Source organism: Pantherophis guttatus, chromosome 3 (genome assembly GCF_059756535.1).
Source record: "Pantherophis guttatus breed Tessera chromosome 3, ASM5975653v1, whole genome shotgun sequence".
In the NCBI taxonomy this organism is placed as follows: domain Eukaryota; kingdom Metazoa; phylum Chordata; class Lepidosauria; order Squamata; family Colubridae; genus Pantherophis; species Pantherophis guttatus.
Window position 1 is genome coordinate 37991947 of NC_142065.1, and position 17151 is coordinate 38009097.

At 38.0% G+C, this 17151-nt stretch overlaps 1 protein-coding gene across 1 annotated transcript in view; it reads left to right on the top strand.

Annotated features, from left to right (window-relative positions):
- CSRP1 (cysteine and glycine rich protein 1) overlaps positions 1–17151 on the top strand; it is a 39398-nt gene that overhangs the window by 535 nt on the left and 21712 nt on the right. Inside the window, exon 2 of the mRNA XM_087889327.1 lies at positions 11495–12585. The gene's annotated coding sequence lies outside the window, so the exon portion shown is untranslated. The remainder of the gene's footprint in view (positions 1–11494; positions 12586–17151) is intronic.

Below are 17151 nucleotides of genomic sequence, written 5' to 3' on the forward strand. Positions count from 1 at the left end.
AATACTATGCAGTATTTAAAATGAACATGGATTATAAAGGACTATATAGAATGGAAGAATAAGAAGAAAGTTCACCTAGTTCAATATCAATGAAGGGATCTGCTATTACAACATTTCCAACAGATTCATTCATTAATTCATTCAATTAATTTATATGGCTGTCCATCTCAAACATATAACTGGGCATCCAGCCTCTGTTAAGACATTCCAGTGAAGAAGAATCTGCTATCTTCCAAAATGGTCTAGTGCACAGGTGTCAAACTTGATCACGTCACATGATGTATCATGATGTTTTTTGCCTTTGTGGAGCCGGGATGGGGATGGCCTGTGTGTGATGCATCCGGCCATGGGTTGCCAGTTTGACATCCCTGGTCTAGTGACGGGTGTCACTTCTACTTACCTTTACTACTGGTTTGCAACAGGATCGAGTGTGTGCGCACCGAGCTTCTGTTCATACGCAGATCATCTATGATGACATCCGGGTGGGTGGGCGGAGCCTCCCCCGGTTTTACTACCAGTTCGCAAGAACCAGACCGAACTGGGGCCAACCCACCACTGTCTAGTGATTAGTCCATTGGTGAGGAACTTTTGATTAGGAAATTTTTCTGATATCCCATCAAAATCTATTTTCTGATAGTTTAAATGCCTTGTTTCTTGCTCCCCCCATCATAATATATCTGCCACATCATCAGATACTTGAAGATAATTATAACTAACAAGTGTCTCCAACTTTTTCTCATGATTTTCCTTCCAAACTATTTATCATCTTGGTTATTCCCTATTGGACATGCGCCATGTCAAATGTCTTGCTCAGAAAATGTGACCAATCTAGAATAGAGAAAAATAAGTGCTTTTCTTGATGTTTACACTATAGTTGTGTTATTTATATTATGGCACCAAATTTACCTGAATCCTTTTCACATGTACTGTTACCCAGTATAGTCTTCCCTATATTTTGATTTTGTTTTTTCTGCCCAAATGTAGAGTTGCATTTTTCCTGTTGAAATTAAAATTTCTGGTTTCTATCTATTTTTCAACTTGCCAAAATCTTCCTCTTGATAAGATCTGAGTCATATATAAAGTAATCTAAAGCTCCTCTTTAGAGAGAAAACCAGAGAAAAATATGATTTGAGAAGCTCTGCTCTAGTCCTGTTGCTATCTTTGCTTGGAGAAAGACTACCTTTTTTTAAAGTTGACATAATTCTCACAGCTCTCTTTCTTACTTTTAGCTTACCTTGTGAACCTACCATGTTTCTCCAAAAAGTCAACCCACCTTGAAAAGAAGCCCTATCACGTTTTTGAGTGCATGTGATCAAATTAAGCCCCACCCACAAAATTAGCCCTAATTAAGACCCCACCCACTCCGGATCGGGAGTTCTATTATCAGCTGCAGATGCCTTCCTGCAGGCATCTAAAGGCAAAACGGAGGCCAGGGTGATGCATGTGAGTGGCGGCAAGCGGCTGCAGAACAAGTGGGCCAACAGTGGGCTCCTGCTAGGTAGGGCTGTCGGTGCCACCGCCATGAGGTGAGTCAATAATTGGAACCCTCCAAAAAGAAGGCCTAGCCATTTTTTCAGGGGTCAAAAGAAAATAACACCTGGCCTTCTTTTTGAAGAAACACGATAAGTTGCTTTAGTACTTTAGATGTTCTTGTAAAATGTTGATGCTTTACTAACTATAAGCCTCACCATAAAGTTTCATCAATAATTTAGACAAACTTGCTATTCTGGAAAGTTAAAAGAATGAGAATGTGTGTGTCAATCGTGTCATTTTCAGATTAATTAACATGTTTATTTAAATTCTTTTAATCTTGTTAGCACCATCTTGTGGTTGATGTAGCTCTTAGCATTTCAGGCTTTATGTCAGAATAAAATAATTGATCTAAAAAGTGTCTATCGTTGAATTACCTGCTATCATTTATAGAAAACATTAATTTTATAATTATGTTAGAAAATTCCTACAACAAGACAGAGGAGGCGAGTATGCTATACTGCTCCCTATTATATTTACAAATATAGGCATTGATATGGCTTTTATGCATACTGACCACTGTGGAGCAACAACTATGTGTTTCTCTACTTCAGGGCAGGCAGGTAACTCAGAAATTAGAATTGAAAGTGTTACTTTTCTTGTATAAGTTTGTTTTTTTTCAGCTATTATGTTATACCCAAATGTTATCTGGAGCAGTCTTTCTCCTGTAAACTGTGCAGTTCTTTCTTTGAATTTTCTGATTGTTCGCTAACATTCCTCTTGCTAATACTTTGTCCAATGGAGAAATTAGTTTTTCTGCATGAGACGATTGTTCAACTTTTTTGAATACTATTCTAAAATTAAGCTGTTATATAAGGTAGGGTCTAAGAACAACATTGCTGGCCTTTTATTTGTTGTCGCGTGCATTATGGTATGCACATAAAAAGTATGCAAGCTTTTAATTCAGTGGCCATTTTGAATATGTATCCACTACAATTAAAAATATTGTGCTTTTAATAACTCATCCTGTTGGATATTTATTAATTCATCATCAGGGCAAAACAAGTCATTTCAGCTATGAACCAGAAGTGGGATGGATATTTGTGTCATCCTTTGAACATGTCAACTGACACAGAAAATTCCCACCAATCAAACAAAAATATAATGCTAGAGCCTTAATATTTATTTATATGAGATGTCCAATGTGTAGTGTTCAAGTATTCATGTTGGATAGTACAATAACCCACAAAGAACTATCTTTGCTTAGGGTAATTTTATCATGGTCCTAATAAAACTGTACTTCAGTCATTCTGGGAAGTGTTTGATCTCTCCTGTTTTTTCTTTAATAATTTCAGCTACAACAGGAAAATTCTCAGAATCTATGAGATAATACATGCCAAAGGTATCTCCATCTAATCTCCATTTTTAAGAATATTTACCTATACAGGCATATGCATGACAGTACAATGTGTTGAGTTCTACTTTGAGTTGGAAGCACCAAGGAAATAATGCCAAAACTATATTGAAGCAGCTGCTGTTTTAACAATGCAATTTTCTGTGAATATTTATGGTAACACCTTAAAATCTTCCTCCATTTCCATTTGTGTATAACCCTTTGCTAGGCTTAGCAGAAATATCTTCGGTTCTAGGCAAGGGGCTATTGCTCAGGCTTTAATAGTAAATTAATGATAACTTTAAAATTGCCATTCATGCTGGCAGTTTCATTCTTTTAAAACCAAGCCGCCTGGGATCTAATTAGTTTCTTGGGAGGGGGGAAAACCCCTGGCTTCCATCCAATCCAACTCAGGCTCTATCTTTTTGCGTATCGTTTATGGAGGGTGGACATACTTTGTGAAAACTTGGGTCTAGCATTTTCATGTAATACTGCCTTATCTTTTATGTAAATATGGATGTTAGTGTGTGGGAACGCTATCTGTGAACACAGACTCAACATCAACCAATACCCTTTTCAATTTACCATCAATGGTTTCTGTGATGCTATCATAGGAAAGCCACATTAATTTATGGCGGTAAAAATTCAGAAGTCTTCAGTTCAGAGAAGCTTGTGCTTTTTAATATAATCTGTTAATAGATAAAGTTCCTTATCTGCCTTCTAATCCAGTGTCACCTTCCTCATCATCTGAATCATTTGTTTTCACAACATATAAATCTAACATGTTCCAAAGGTGCTGTTTCAAGAGGCAACTGGTTTTTCTTTGAAGACCCTGATGACACAGATAAACTTTCAGGTGTCCTTAACAACCCACTAAAACAAGGGTGTCAAACTCAAGACCCACGGGCTAGATCCAGCCCATGGGGTACTTAAATCTGGCCCACAGGGCTGCCCTGGAAACAGCAAAGGACCGGATTGCGGTGCCTCTGTCAGTGAAAACGGAGCTCGGGAGGGCCACGTGCAGCCCTCCCAAGCTCCATTTTTGCTGGCAAAGTGCTCGGACCACCACAGGTACCAACACAAGTGACATCAAGCTGACCACGCCCACCTGCCCCCCTCAGGTCAAACACAACCCTGATGCGGCCCTCAATGAAATCGAGTTTGACACCCCTGCACTAAAAGAATGCAAATGACCAGCTGTCTGCAAGGAGTATAAATCCTTCCATTTCCCACCATCCAGTCAGAGCTGAAGAAGCTTCTTGGATGAGAAGTGAAATGTCTTCAAAGAAAAACCAGAAAGTCCAGTTGCCTCTTGAAAAAAAGTACCTTTGGGACAACCATGACCTGGATGACTGAGAATCTCCAGACATAAATCTAACATAATTTGTTGATTATTATATTTTATGCTATTGTACAAGTATCTAGTATACTATAAATTAGATCTCTGTATTTTAGCATCTCTGAAATGCTGCTTAAATTCACATGGTGTTTAACCAATTTCAGCAGAACTACTGTAATACCCAATTGCATTGATATGGTTTTGCCATTCACTTCTGTTATGAGCTGTTTTGCTGGTTTCATTTTACTTTCTATGGTATAGATTTCCAGGTCAGCTAATAGCTATCCCTGTTTCCCTTTCAGCATCAGTTTTGTCATCCATGGCATGCACTGCTGCACTCTTTTAAAATAACTGTTTGGTGCTTTGCTTTAGCAAATGGCTTGTGTTTTTTTTCCTGAGTGGCAGGCTTTCTGAGCATTTATTTACATTTTCTGCACTTGGCTTCTCCTACTGTAGCACTATTCATTCTGATCTGTTACTTCCTGTATGCTACTATAAATTACTCCCATTTGCTTTCATTCCTAAGTGCTGCACTATAATACAGTTTCCATGGAGATAGAAACCTCAAATGTTCTTTTAAATGTTAACGCTGCCTCTGTTAAAACTATTTTTTCTTAGTTTTTCTTTCAGAATTCCACAGAGTAGGCAAACTCCTAAAGTATCCTTAAAGCCTTTGCTGAATTTGCAATGTTCGAACTGCTTTTTTTTAAAAACTTCTTGCTTTCGACTTCCTGTTTGCTGCTGGCCGCCGCCAGACGTTCCTTTGGGATCGTCAGCTTCCACTGCCTGTCAGAGCCGCCTTCACAACGGAACGGCGGCTCGAAAAAACTCCGTTCCCATGAGGAAACGGAGATAGAGCCGGCAGGGGTGGGTAGAACTCTCTGCAGAGTCCCAAAAGTTTTTCTTTTACTTTTGGGATGGAGCGGATGAGATGCCCCATATCCCCAGCCGTTGCTCCGGGCTTTGGGAGACCTCTGCTAATGCAGAGCCAGGCGTCAAAAGCAAGCCTGCGAATTTGACAGATTACTCAAAGAAAATGTGAGCTGGACCTGTAATACTGAAGCGCAAGTATTTTACTTATCTTTTAAAAATTACTTAAGAGAATAGAGGAAGAGAAAGAGGAAAAAAGTTTCTTTTTAAAATGGCGTCTGCCGCGGCTGGAGAAGAGTTTGAGAGGGAAAGTTCTTCCGTTTTTTATTATTACAATGTAGCGGAATAAATACCACTGGCTACATTTGTAGACAAAACTCCGCTCCTGTTTTTGTTTTTCTCTTTTTTCCCTGGAGGCTTGAGTGTTGCTGGCTGGAAGTCTTTTGTCTTGTTTTTTTTTTTTTTTCTTCTTCTAACAAAGCCTGCTTAGGCGGAAACATGGCACTGAGGCTTGTGAAGTCAGACAAACAAATAGGTGGGGGGGATTCCCCCACCAAGAATTTAAAGCAATATGTTTTAACTCTTCAGTCCCAGAAACCTGATTTTAATATAATAGAATTTCTCTTAGAGGAGATTGAAAGAAGGGATGAGATTGTGAATCAGCAACTTGAAAAATTTAAGCAGGAAACTAAGGAATTGGTGAAATCCAAGTTTGACTTTTTGCAGCAAAAAATTTTAAAATTGCCAGAATTCATGATTCGGTTGGATACAAATATTAATTTACTAGAGTCAAAAATGGATGAAATTCAAGATAAATTGGACAATAGAATTCAAAAAATTGAAAATGATTTGTTAAATATTCAGGATTATAGTTCAGAAGAAAAATTTAAAATGGATGCTGACCAAAAGTCTGGTAATGTAGAATATCTGGAACAGAGGATTCAAAAAGAGGTTCTAAAGATACAATATAATTTCACAGAATATGCAATAAGACTTAGAGGTTTGCAGGAAAATAACAGAGATGACTTAAGGAAAATATCTTCTGAATTTCTAGCTGGGATTTTAAAGATTCAACCTGAGGAAGTGTTTTGTAGGATTGACAGAGCTTATCGAATAAACTCTTGGACTGCCAAGCAAAGGCAATTGCCTAGAGATGTGGTAATCTATTTTTCAGATAAAGAAATTAGGAATAAAATTGTGCAAAATTCCTTCAATTCTAATTTGCAATTGTATGGAAGAAAGATTTGGATTTACAAGGAACTCCCACCTAAGATACTAATGGAAAGGAAGAAATTTGGCTTTCTGGTGTCTGAGTTAAAAAGGAGAAATATTCAATTCCGGTGGGACGTCCCAGTTGGTATTATATTGAGATATCAAGGAGAAAGATACCAGTTAAATACTGTTGAAAGGGCGGAAGAATTTTATCAAAATAGGTTGAAAATGAATTTAACGTCTTCAGATATAATACAGGATAAGCAGAAGGAGCTGGAACTAAAGACAGAGACTGTACCAGATAAATTGCCTTTGGATTTATCGGATACCCCAGCTGGATTATCTACAAATTTGAGAGAAGTGCCATCTGATTTTAATGTGATGACTTATCAAGGCAAGGACAAGCATGGAAACCAATTAGAGGATATACAAGGGATAAAAAAGAAATGCGAGACACAAAAAATTAGGATGGAGGTCAAACCCACAAAAAAAAGAAAACAAAAAAAGAAATAGGTTGTACAAAAATAGAAATTTCTAACCCAAGCAACAGTGAAGCCAGTGATTTTAAAATATGAATGATTATGTGAAAACATAGAGGAGGCGACATATTGGTCAATATCATCCTGAGGATAGTGGCAGATCTCTGCATTGCCGTAATTTTGGGACATGGAAAGAGCCTCAAATTGATGGTTTTGAATTATCTATTTTGAAACTTCTTTTTGTGTTGATAAATATATTATAATTATCTTGAATTATAAGGCAAGAGAATCACATTGGGACATGCAGAAGATCGGGTTGTTACCCAATACGATGATGGAAATTAATAATCCTGATGAAACCCACAATTATTATTATATGGAATACAATTATAATGTCACTCGGGTGGTTGTTTTTACTTTTATATATATAAGAAGATGTTTACTACTGATGGGGGCAGATATGATTGGAGATCTTGAATAAACTGTTGCATCCGCAAGCTATGTCACCCTATTATGGATGTTGGTTTTAACAATCCAGTGGAAAGACTTCAAGAAGATATTATATGGACTATAAATTTAAAGTTATTGTCTTTTCTTTTTTTATTTAGATATAATGGAATATATATATATATATATTTTTAAGTAGTGTGGGCAGTGAATTAAAGATATCAAGAATTGTTGTGTATGGTAAATTTGTAAGACAGTGGGTGAATAAGCTAGCTACAGACTGATTAGTTTAAGAAAAGGGATTTTTAAGTGATACATTTAGGGGAGTGGAGGAAATGGATAGAGTGGAATAAATGTTAAATTAGATTTTATGGGGAGCCCGCTTCGAAATGTTATTAAAGTAGGACTTATTGTATAGTTTTAAAGTGGAAGGTGGTTTTGAATTGTTGCAATAATGCATAGATATAAAACACTATTATGCTAAATTAGAGTTATTTTATAATAGTTATAGTATAATGTGTTTGTTTTTTTTTGTTTTGTTTTTTTTTCTCTTCTTCTTTTCTGAAATGTATGGATAAAGGGGGATTTATAATATTTTTAGTAAGTAAAGGTCAGTATTTTGAGGAGGGAGTAAGTAATCTGTTATGAATTAGGGTTTTTTTTTGTTACGAAGAAGTCACAGGGGGGGAAGGGTGGGGAGGGGGGGTTAGGGAGGGGGGGGAGGGGGGGGAAAAAGGGGGAAAAATTTGTATTTGAAAACCTTTTCAATAAAAAAAAAAAAACTTCTTGCTTTCAAGGATGAGGGAGAAAAAAAGAAATAAAAAAGAAATGCACTCCCCTGCCTACAATAATATTGTGGTCTCCCTCTCTTCAAATTAAATATCCTTAAAGCCTCCTATTGAAAAGCCTAAAGTATATTTGGGCTACCTTCTGTAGTTCTCACCTGACTCAAGACCAAAACAGTTTCTTCAGCAGACCTCACTTGGCTTGTTTCTCTGCCAGCTAATCACAGGCCACCATTTCTGAGAGTTGAAGTCCACACATCTTCAAGTTGCCATGGTAGAGAAACACTGGTCTAGACTCATTCACACTTCAGGGATCCTCAGCTGGAAACCTTCCAGCTACAGTAGTGATTTCTACAGCTGTCTCCATCTCTGCCCAAGCACTTAGTCTATTCAGCATTTTGTTGTTCAGCCTCATTTTAAATGGATAGCATCTCTGGTAAATCTGCAAGAGAAAACACAAAAAGAAAACCTCTCCACACCAAAACTTGAGTGTTTTAAAGATCTCCATGGGGAGACATACAGGACCTCTCTTCTACTGACTGTGTGTCAGTAGAAAAAGAAACACACACACACTTTGTAGAGGGGAAAACAATTAAAAACACAGTCTTGGCCATTGGGGCTCATTGTCAGTCATAGCCCTCATTACAACCTCTGAAACAGCCACTGGTTCAACAGCAGCTTCCTGCTCAAGTAGACTGTCTGAAAGTGGAAGGGCTGGACGCCTTGGCATCTTCCCTAGGACAAGTATGCACTCCCACCTGACTGCATTCTAAATAGAAGGAAAAAGGAGGTGACCAAGATGAGGGAAAAGCTTCTATAGAACACAAACCAAAAAGAAGCTGAAGAATGAAAAGCGACATGTCTCAGGGAGGCTGGAAAGATCTTGAGGGAAATTGTGATGGATGCTTGGAGAAAAATGAGGCAAAATTAACAGACATTTGAAGACAGGAAATAAGTGAGGAATGAAGAGTAGGATTATTTTTTCTCATCTTCCATCTAATAAACCTTGAGAAATAGGTACTCCTTAACTTTGAGATGATCTTATGGTATGAATAAAGACTCCTTTGCTTTGATGGTCTCATTCTTGACAAGAGGGCAAAGCATTTCAAAATAAAATAGACTTGTACTTCTTGTCCTTGGAAAAACTCCCAAGAGTTGAGACCATTAAAAGCAGGTGTTTTGAATTATAGTTTGGAGACACTATAGCAGTGGTTCCCAACCTTTTTTTGGCCATGCCCCACCTAAGCATCTCTAAAATCCTGATGCTCCCCCTGTGATATAATGCTCAAAAAGTGAACTCTACTCATGTGGAGGAAGCCTAAAAGGCCATTAACTTGGTTTAAACAAGGTTCAAATTGCCCCCATTAAAAATCAAATTGCCCCCCTATGGGGCATGGGCCGCACGTTGGGAACCACTGCTCTATAGTCAAAAATGCCCATGGAATGAAAATTCAATTTTGGTTTAAAATTGAATTTTTTGGGAGAGTCCTGCATGTTTGGTAGCTTTGAAGGAGTCTGCCTGTGGTCATCTCTCTGGGGTTGTCCGGCAGACAGAAAATATGTTTTCTTTCTTTGTATTCCCGAACACATTTAAATTCTGGATATTCTTTGATTTGGTCTCTTGGGACATGATATATTCTTCATATTCCTTTTTTATAATTTTTAAAGCATTTTGATTAAAAATTAACAAGAACTAATGTAAAGTGAAAAGGAAAGAGAAAGAGAACAAATAAAAATCCAGTAGTTGAGAAAGAAAAATTAAAAAGTACCTTCCTATTTTTTTTATAGCAATTATAAGTACAAATACAAAATTACCTCTTATTCTATGGTTATAAAAAGAAACTTTTTTCTATTATCTATTTAAATCATCAAAATTATAAGTCATAAATTCTCCAGGACATCATCATAGCCACAGACATCGTAGTCATTCCAAATCTCCAGAAAGATCTAAAAAGAGCCATAAGAAAAGCCATTGAGGAAATGAATAACCTTAACTTGTTTCATGAATTGGAAGTTGGGGGGGGTGGAGTTGGGGGGGTAGAGGAGTTAACTTGCTCCTGTGGCAGCTCAATGTTTTTTGCATTCAGTTTCTTGGGCAATTTAAGCTCTACTAAAGTTCAAAGTGAGGACAACATATACATAGTGGATTTATCCCTATAGCCCTGTGTGCACCAGCCTTAGTCTCCTTACTTTTCTGAACTGATTTAATTAGATTTTTTAAAAAAATTCTCTATATTTATGGATCATAATCAAGACACACTCATAATTCATAGCTTCCCTTCAGATTTTCTAGTCAACATTAAGGTTGTATTATGTAGTCACAGGGGGTCCAACTTTGACAACTTGAAGACTCATGGACTTCAACTCCCAGAATTCCCCATCCAGCATGTTCGCAGGTCTTATAGTTGCCAAGTTTGGACACCCCTAGTCTACTCCATCTTTTCCCATTTTGAATCCTTGCACATTTAGATAAATGACTGAACCAGACAGCATTTTTATTCATTGCCCCGTTTTATATCTTTAACTAAAAATGGACATCCTTTAATATATTTTCTGATCACCTGTTTTTTACAACAATTATTGTAAATGTGAAGCAGGAAGAAAGTTTGTCTTGTAATTCTAGATTATAATTAATAATAAATTCACCATAAATCAATACAGATCAGGCATTCAGATCTTTCTAGCAAGGAATATTAAAAGATTTTCTGCATCACCACATGCAATCTCACACATGAAAATACAGAAGTGTAACTAGAAGTCATTGTCAGGAAGCAATGTTTAAAGCTGAGTACCATTTGAGGAATGGAGACTTTCAACAGTGTTAAAAAGAAAAACTTACTTACTTACTTACTCTCAGTCAAAATGCCAGTGCTCTGGATTTTACTTATTTTGCCATCTGCTATTTTGTATCAACCTACCAGTGCCAATAACTCGTTCATTCTAATTCTACGGAACCCCACTCCTTGGTTAGAATAAGGCTGTGTATTGCCATTTTAATTTGAAATTGCTTCAAAATAACTGATTTTAGGTTTAAAATCTGATCCGGGTGTTTCCTCTATAATATACAGTACATCTGTCTCCGATTTTAGAAAAAATGACTTTTTTGTGTACTTAAATGTCCAAGAACTGAGTGTAGTATTGCAATTTAACAGCAGGAGGCATCTGTATCCTGGGCTGTTATTCAAACTTAGAATGACCATGTGTTTTATAACTGTTACTCTGTGGGAGGAAAATGTTACTTTATCAACTAATAAAATCTTAAACACAATCAATTCTTTATCCGTCCTTTAAAAAAACAGCAGTAGTAAACGCAACACAATTATTAAGGTGTCTAAAATCCATAAATGAAGTTGTAATTCACTGTGTACAGTTGGTTATAAAGATAACATTTCACTATATTTTAGCAACAGGAGATACCTAAAAAATTAAACTGATGAAATATAGAAATATGCAATGAAATAAACTAGATTTCTAATCCCTCATTTTGTATTTATTACAGAAATATGACTGCTGAAGATGCCTACACTTTGGTTGTGAAGCACCTGTTAAGTCACTCTAAATTTTCTACTTCAGTTCCAACAACTTCCACAACCCATTAATGAAAACTGAGGGAGAATTCTGGGAGTTGAAGTCCAAACATCTTAAAAGTTGCCAGTTCATAAAACAGTCTTCAAAAGCACCAAGGTCCCTGTGTTGTTTAAAAGCTGGGTTGGGGGATTTGGGGCTTTCCAGATGTTAACGGGTTTTCAGCAAGAGGTGCTTAACAGATTAACAGAGTTGGAAGGGACCTTGTAGGTCATCTAGTCCAACCCCGCCCAAGCAGGAGACCCTACTACATACACCATTCCTGACAAACGGCAGTGCAATCTCTTCTTGAAAGCCTCCAGTGATGAAGCTCCCACAACTTCTGAAGGCAACTTCTGTTCCATGGGTTGATTGTTCTCACTGTCAGAAAATTTCTCCTTATTTCTAGGTTGAATCTCTCCTTGATCAGTTTCCATCCGTTATGCCTTGTCTGGCCTTCGGGTGCTTTGGAAAATAGCTTGACTCCTTCCTCTCTGTGGCAGCCCCTCAAATATTGGAAGGCTGCTATCATGTCTTCCCTGGTCCTTCTCTTCACTAGACTAGCCTACCTAGTTACTGCGCTACCCAGAGCAGCAGAGAGTTGCAGTTTAGCAACTCAAGAAAGCTACAGGTTCCCCACCCCTTTTCAGCTTCTCCGACAAGCGCAGCTACCACTGGAAAGTCCTTTTAGGTAAAGAGGCGCCTTCTGAGGAACCGTTTTTGAAGAGGCAGCAAGCCCCGCCTCGTTGCTCGCCAGCCCGCTTCGATTGTTGCTTCAGGAAACACCGGAGGCCCTTGTGATGACATCAGCCCGTTTGTGGTGTTGAGTGCAAAAAAAAAAAAAAGGGGGTCAACCCTAACCCAACCCGGCCCTCCCTTTCGAGCGTCTTCGGGCTGGCTGTGGGCGCTGCTCGGAGACCCGCCTTCTCCCAGAGAGAACAAAACAACCCTCTGCAGATTTCTGTGCCACGCCAGCTCGGGTGCCCAGAAACAGGACGTCGGAGCGACCAACGCCAGCTTAGCCAGGTAAGGCTCGTCCTTTTGCCAGCTCTATTAAACGGGATCAGTCTCAGCTGGGAGCGATCCGTGCAAAAGGAGCGCCGCCGATCTCCTCCTGCTCCCTTTGCCCGATTTAGGAAAATCCCCATTTGAACGCGCCAGGCCACTTGCGCCACTTTCACAAGTTTACCCGCCCTGTTTAAAAACAAAACAAAACCGGGGAGTTAAGTTACTGTTAGATTTTCGCTTCCCCACCCCATGAAAAGAGTATTTTGCTGCGTGCCTCATCAGACGCCCTGCTTTATTTAAAAAAAAGAAAAATTGACCCTCTGCAGCAAAAGCCCCGATGAACCCGGTTGACTCTTATCTTAATATAGAGGGTGCCTGAACCGCAAATTTATTCTAGTTACAGTATTTCCTGTTTCCCCCTCTCTAAGCATATGACTCCAGATATTGGCAACATTTTTGCAGTCCAGTGAAGTAATAGTGTAGGGTGCGTTTCCTACATGTGTTTGCCTTTGAATTTACCACTATTGGATGTCATGCCTCTGTTCAACAAAGAATACAAGTTCCCTGGAGTCTTTCTTGATATATAGAGATAACTGGACAGAGTTGGGAAGGCTGTTTGTTACTAGCATTCTTAAATGAGAAGAATGTTACAAGCACTCCATACTTTGGGTGATCAGAGTCTGTGCACTTTACTTCCTTCCTGGTGCTTGAGATTTATGGGAATTGCACTCCCAACACAGTTGGAAGATGTCAGGTTGGGGAAGGGCACTAGAGTATGTCCTAAAATCATTGATTGAGTTGTAAGAGACATTTAGCTAACCTGTATTGTGAGATTTTATTGTAGTTGTAAACTGTAGTTTGCTTCATCTGTGTGATCTAGGCTACCATGGCTTCATCGATAAACCATGACTAAAAATACTGGCATAGGGTGAGAGGCACATTTAACTATTTAATTGGTCGGCACCAGCTAACTTTCTCTTGCTGAACTCTGTTTAATGCAGTAACTTACAAATAAAAAAGATGTTTGAGAAGATTATTCTATCAAAGGAGAAAATAACCAGCTATCTGCCCTATAGTCCAAAGATTCCAAGCCCAAACTTCTTTTATTTGAGAATTTATTTATGTTCAAATGAAATCTGTACTGTATAGTATTTTAGTAGAACACAACCTACTTACACTATTCTAGATGAGATTTTCACACTGTCATGAAAAAATAGTCTTTGCTAGTTTTTAAGGTATAAAACAGTCTAATAAAATTTTAATCACCTCAGGTGTTCATCTCTAGGGTTTTTGGTAAAATCCTGGATCTTCATAACATAAAAATATCTTCTGTTCTTTAACAAAATGCCTTAAGGTTATTATTTCTAGTACTTTAATTACAAATTGTCAGTCTGACTGATGACTTGATTCGAGCTGACAGACAACCTTAGAATCATCCTTTCAGAACTGCAGAATATGCTGCACACCCACTGAATGCTGGCTTAAGCACTGAGGATATTTAGTCTGTGATTGCGTCTCCATTTCTCTGACTTTCAAGGTGAATGCACCCTGTGGGTTGAGTCCATATCTCATTAAAGATATGATAAAAACTCCTTTCACTGAAGTAGAACTATATTTTTATGTGAGAAAGAAGAGAATATTAGGAACTGGGGGAAAGTGGAAATAGCCTACAAAGATAGCAATGTGCCATGCTGTTTTTTAAATAAATAAATAAATGGAAATGCTAGTGTAAATTGCACTTTGCACTTAACTCCAGCCCCTATATTTATAATGCATTACAATCATTTACATTTTATAGTTTTTCTAACCCTCCGCTTTGTTTTACGATGCATAAATGATACGAAGTCCAAAATCATGAGACTCACATTTTCATCAGAAATGAGACTTAAGTGCTAATTTCTAGTTTTGTATATTATGCTAACTTGGCTTACAAGTCATAATAGCTAAGCAAGCAACAATATAATTTAGCCTGCTATATAAACTTTGTCAATGTGTTCACACATTTTGATAAACCATGGATTGTTTTAACCATAATTCATTGAATAAGCCATAAATGGGACCATCAGCATTGCAGGCTAACTCTGCCGACTGCCAAGCAGTTCGACCTTGACCGGCTCACGGTTGACTCAGCTTTCCATCCTTCTGAGGTAGGTAAAATGAGGACCCAGATTGTAGGGAGCAATATGCTGACTCTGTAAACTGCTTAGAGAGGGCTGTAAAGCTCTGTGAAGCGGTATATAAGTCTAAGTGCTATTGCTATTATGCCTGTCGGGAAAGGTCCTAATTGCAATACTGCTGTATAGTAATAGTGTCAACTTACTTGGTTTAGTGCAGTACTTCTTAAGAATTTGACTCATCTATAATGCTAAAGGATGTCCATTTATGGTAAAGAATTCTGTTACTCAATAGTCTTATCAGTGACTGTTTCCTCTGCATTAGAGTAAACTTTGAAGCTTGCTAAGAGCAATGGACTGTAAACTTTAACATGTTGACATAACAACCAAAGAAAACAGTTTTGCTTCTGATTGTGTTACATGGATTTCATTTCTTTTTTAATATTTAAATGATAGCTGTGTTTGTGCACAATTTTGTCTGACAGAATGAAGAGGCTACCTGAAATTAGATGGCAAATCTCTGACAGGATTGACATGTGCTCTCCTATACTTATTTGAGTTTTGTTGAATTGGCTGGTTTCACGCAGTGGACTAAGCTGTAAACTATGGTTTCAATGCACAATGATTATATTCACACAAAAAATTAAGTCAAAATCAAACATTTCATTTCCTGTTATAGTATCCTTTCAATATCAGTTTCTCATCTGTACCATGAAAACATTAATTATATGTCTTTTTGTGAAGGAGACCAGAATAGAAGTGTGAGGAAGCAAATTTAGATGCTTCTTAAATGAGAAGTACTAACTAATAATCTGCCTCAACATATGGCAACATCTGTTTAATTTTCTGAGTTTAGAAGTTAACCCATATGATACTTGGATGGGATATTATCAAGGAATTGCAGGGCTATAGGTTAGACTCAAAACTTGAATATAAGCTAGAATAAGGCAATGGTAAAGCGTTTTTGTATTGCTTTTAAAAAAACCCTATATGAATGTGTCTGAAGTCTTCAGGAACAGAACTGGATTCCAAAGTAATTGGCTTTTATTAGCAATTTAAAAGTAACACAATCCAGCAATTCCTATTTATTCCCAAAAGATGTAAAATGAGTTTCTAATTTTCTCCACAACTGCAATAGAATAAAACGTTGCATTTGCCTACACCAAAAAAAAAAAAAGAATAAAGCAAATATTCCCTATATAGTGGGGAACATGGCTTATTTAGTCCAGACCCAGATTTCCCTTATATGTGAGTTAGCATGTTTCTAATCTTAAATGAGGTAAAAGTAGAATATACCATGAGTCAAACAATCCCTGGTGATTACATGAACCACACCCATGAACTTTTCTTAGTAATAATGTGGAGGGGTTTTTTTGCCCTATTGCTTCCTTTCTTCATTTAGTCTAATCTCTCTGAAACCAGAGATTTCCTTGGCTTTCTCCAAAGAAATACTAAACTCCCCAATATTAAATTTCTTGTACTGAGGTTTATCTTCTTTCTTATTCATAATACTCTGGTATTGCAATATCTACGGCTACTAGTTCTCATGTTCTCAGAAAACAACTTGATTATAAGCAACTAAAACTTTAGAAATGTTTTTTCTAAAAGATGAAAAAGAAAAAGATGGATAGGCTGCAGATAGTGTATCTTTAGAAGTACAACAAAGAACTCTTTCTGAGTGCTTAAACAGTATGATTGTCACAAGGCTACCAATTTTTACATAATCTCATTCTGATCATTTTTGTTTCCCCAATTTGTACTCTCTCTAACTGTAAACTGTTTCCTCCTGGTTTGCTTTTAGTTTACTGGCTGCAGATTTGGCCCATGGGTCCTGAGTTTGACATCCCTGTATTAGTCTAAAAAAATTGGGTTACTAACAGTCTAATACAGGGATGTCAAACTCAGGACCCATGGGCCAAATCTGGCCCATGGGGCTGACCTGGAAACAGTGAAGGTGTAGCCCATGGCGCCTCTGCCAGCAAAAATGGAGCTTGGGAGGGTCGTGTGCGGCCCTCCCAAGCTCCATTTTCACTGGCAGAGGGTGCAGCAGGCTGTCACAGCCGAAAATGGAGCTTGGGAGCCCATTTTCATTGGGAGAGCACTTTGGGCCGCCATAGGTGCCCCCAACACAAGTGACGTTGAGCTTGCCACCCTCACCCTGGCCACACCCATCCCGGGCCCCCAAGGTCAAACACAAGCCTAATGCGGCTTTCAATGAAATCGAGTTTGACACCCCTGGTCTAGTAGAATAACAAACTTGTTTCATCACGAGATGTTGTATCATTTTGCCTTGCCTCTAAGCCACCTTGAGCATCCCACAATGGAAAGATGGAATATACAATAAGTCAGTGGGTAAGTAGTCACCGTGGTACAATAGTTAATATGATTGACTTGTACGAGAGGAATCCAGATTCACGTCCATCCTCAACCATGGAAGGGCAATGGGTGACTTTTGGTCAGTTACTTTTCT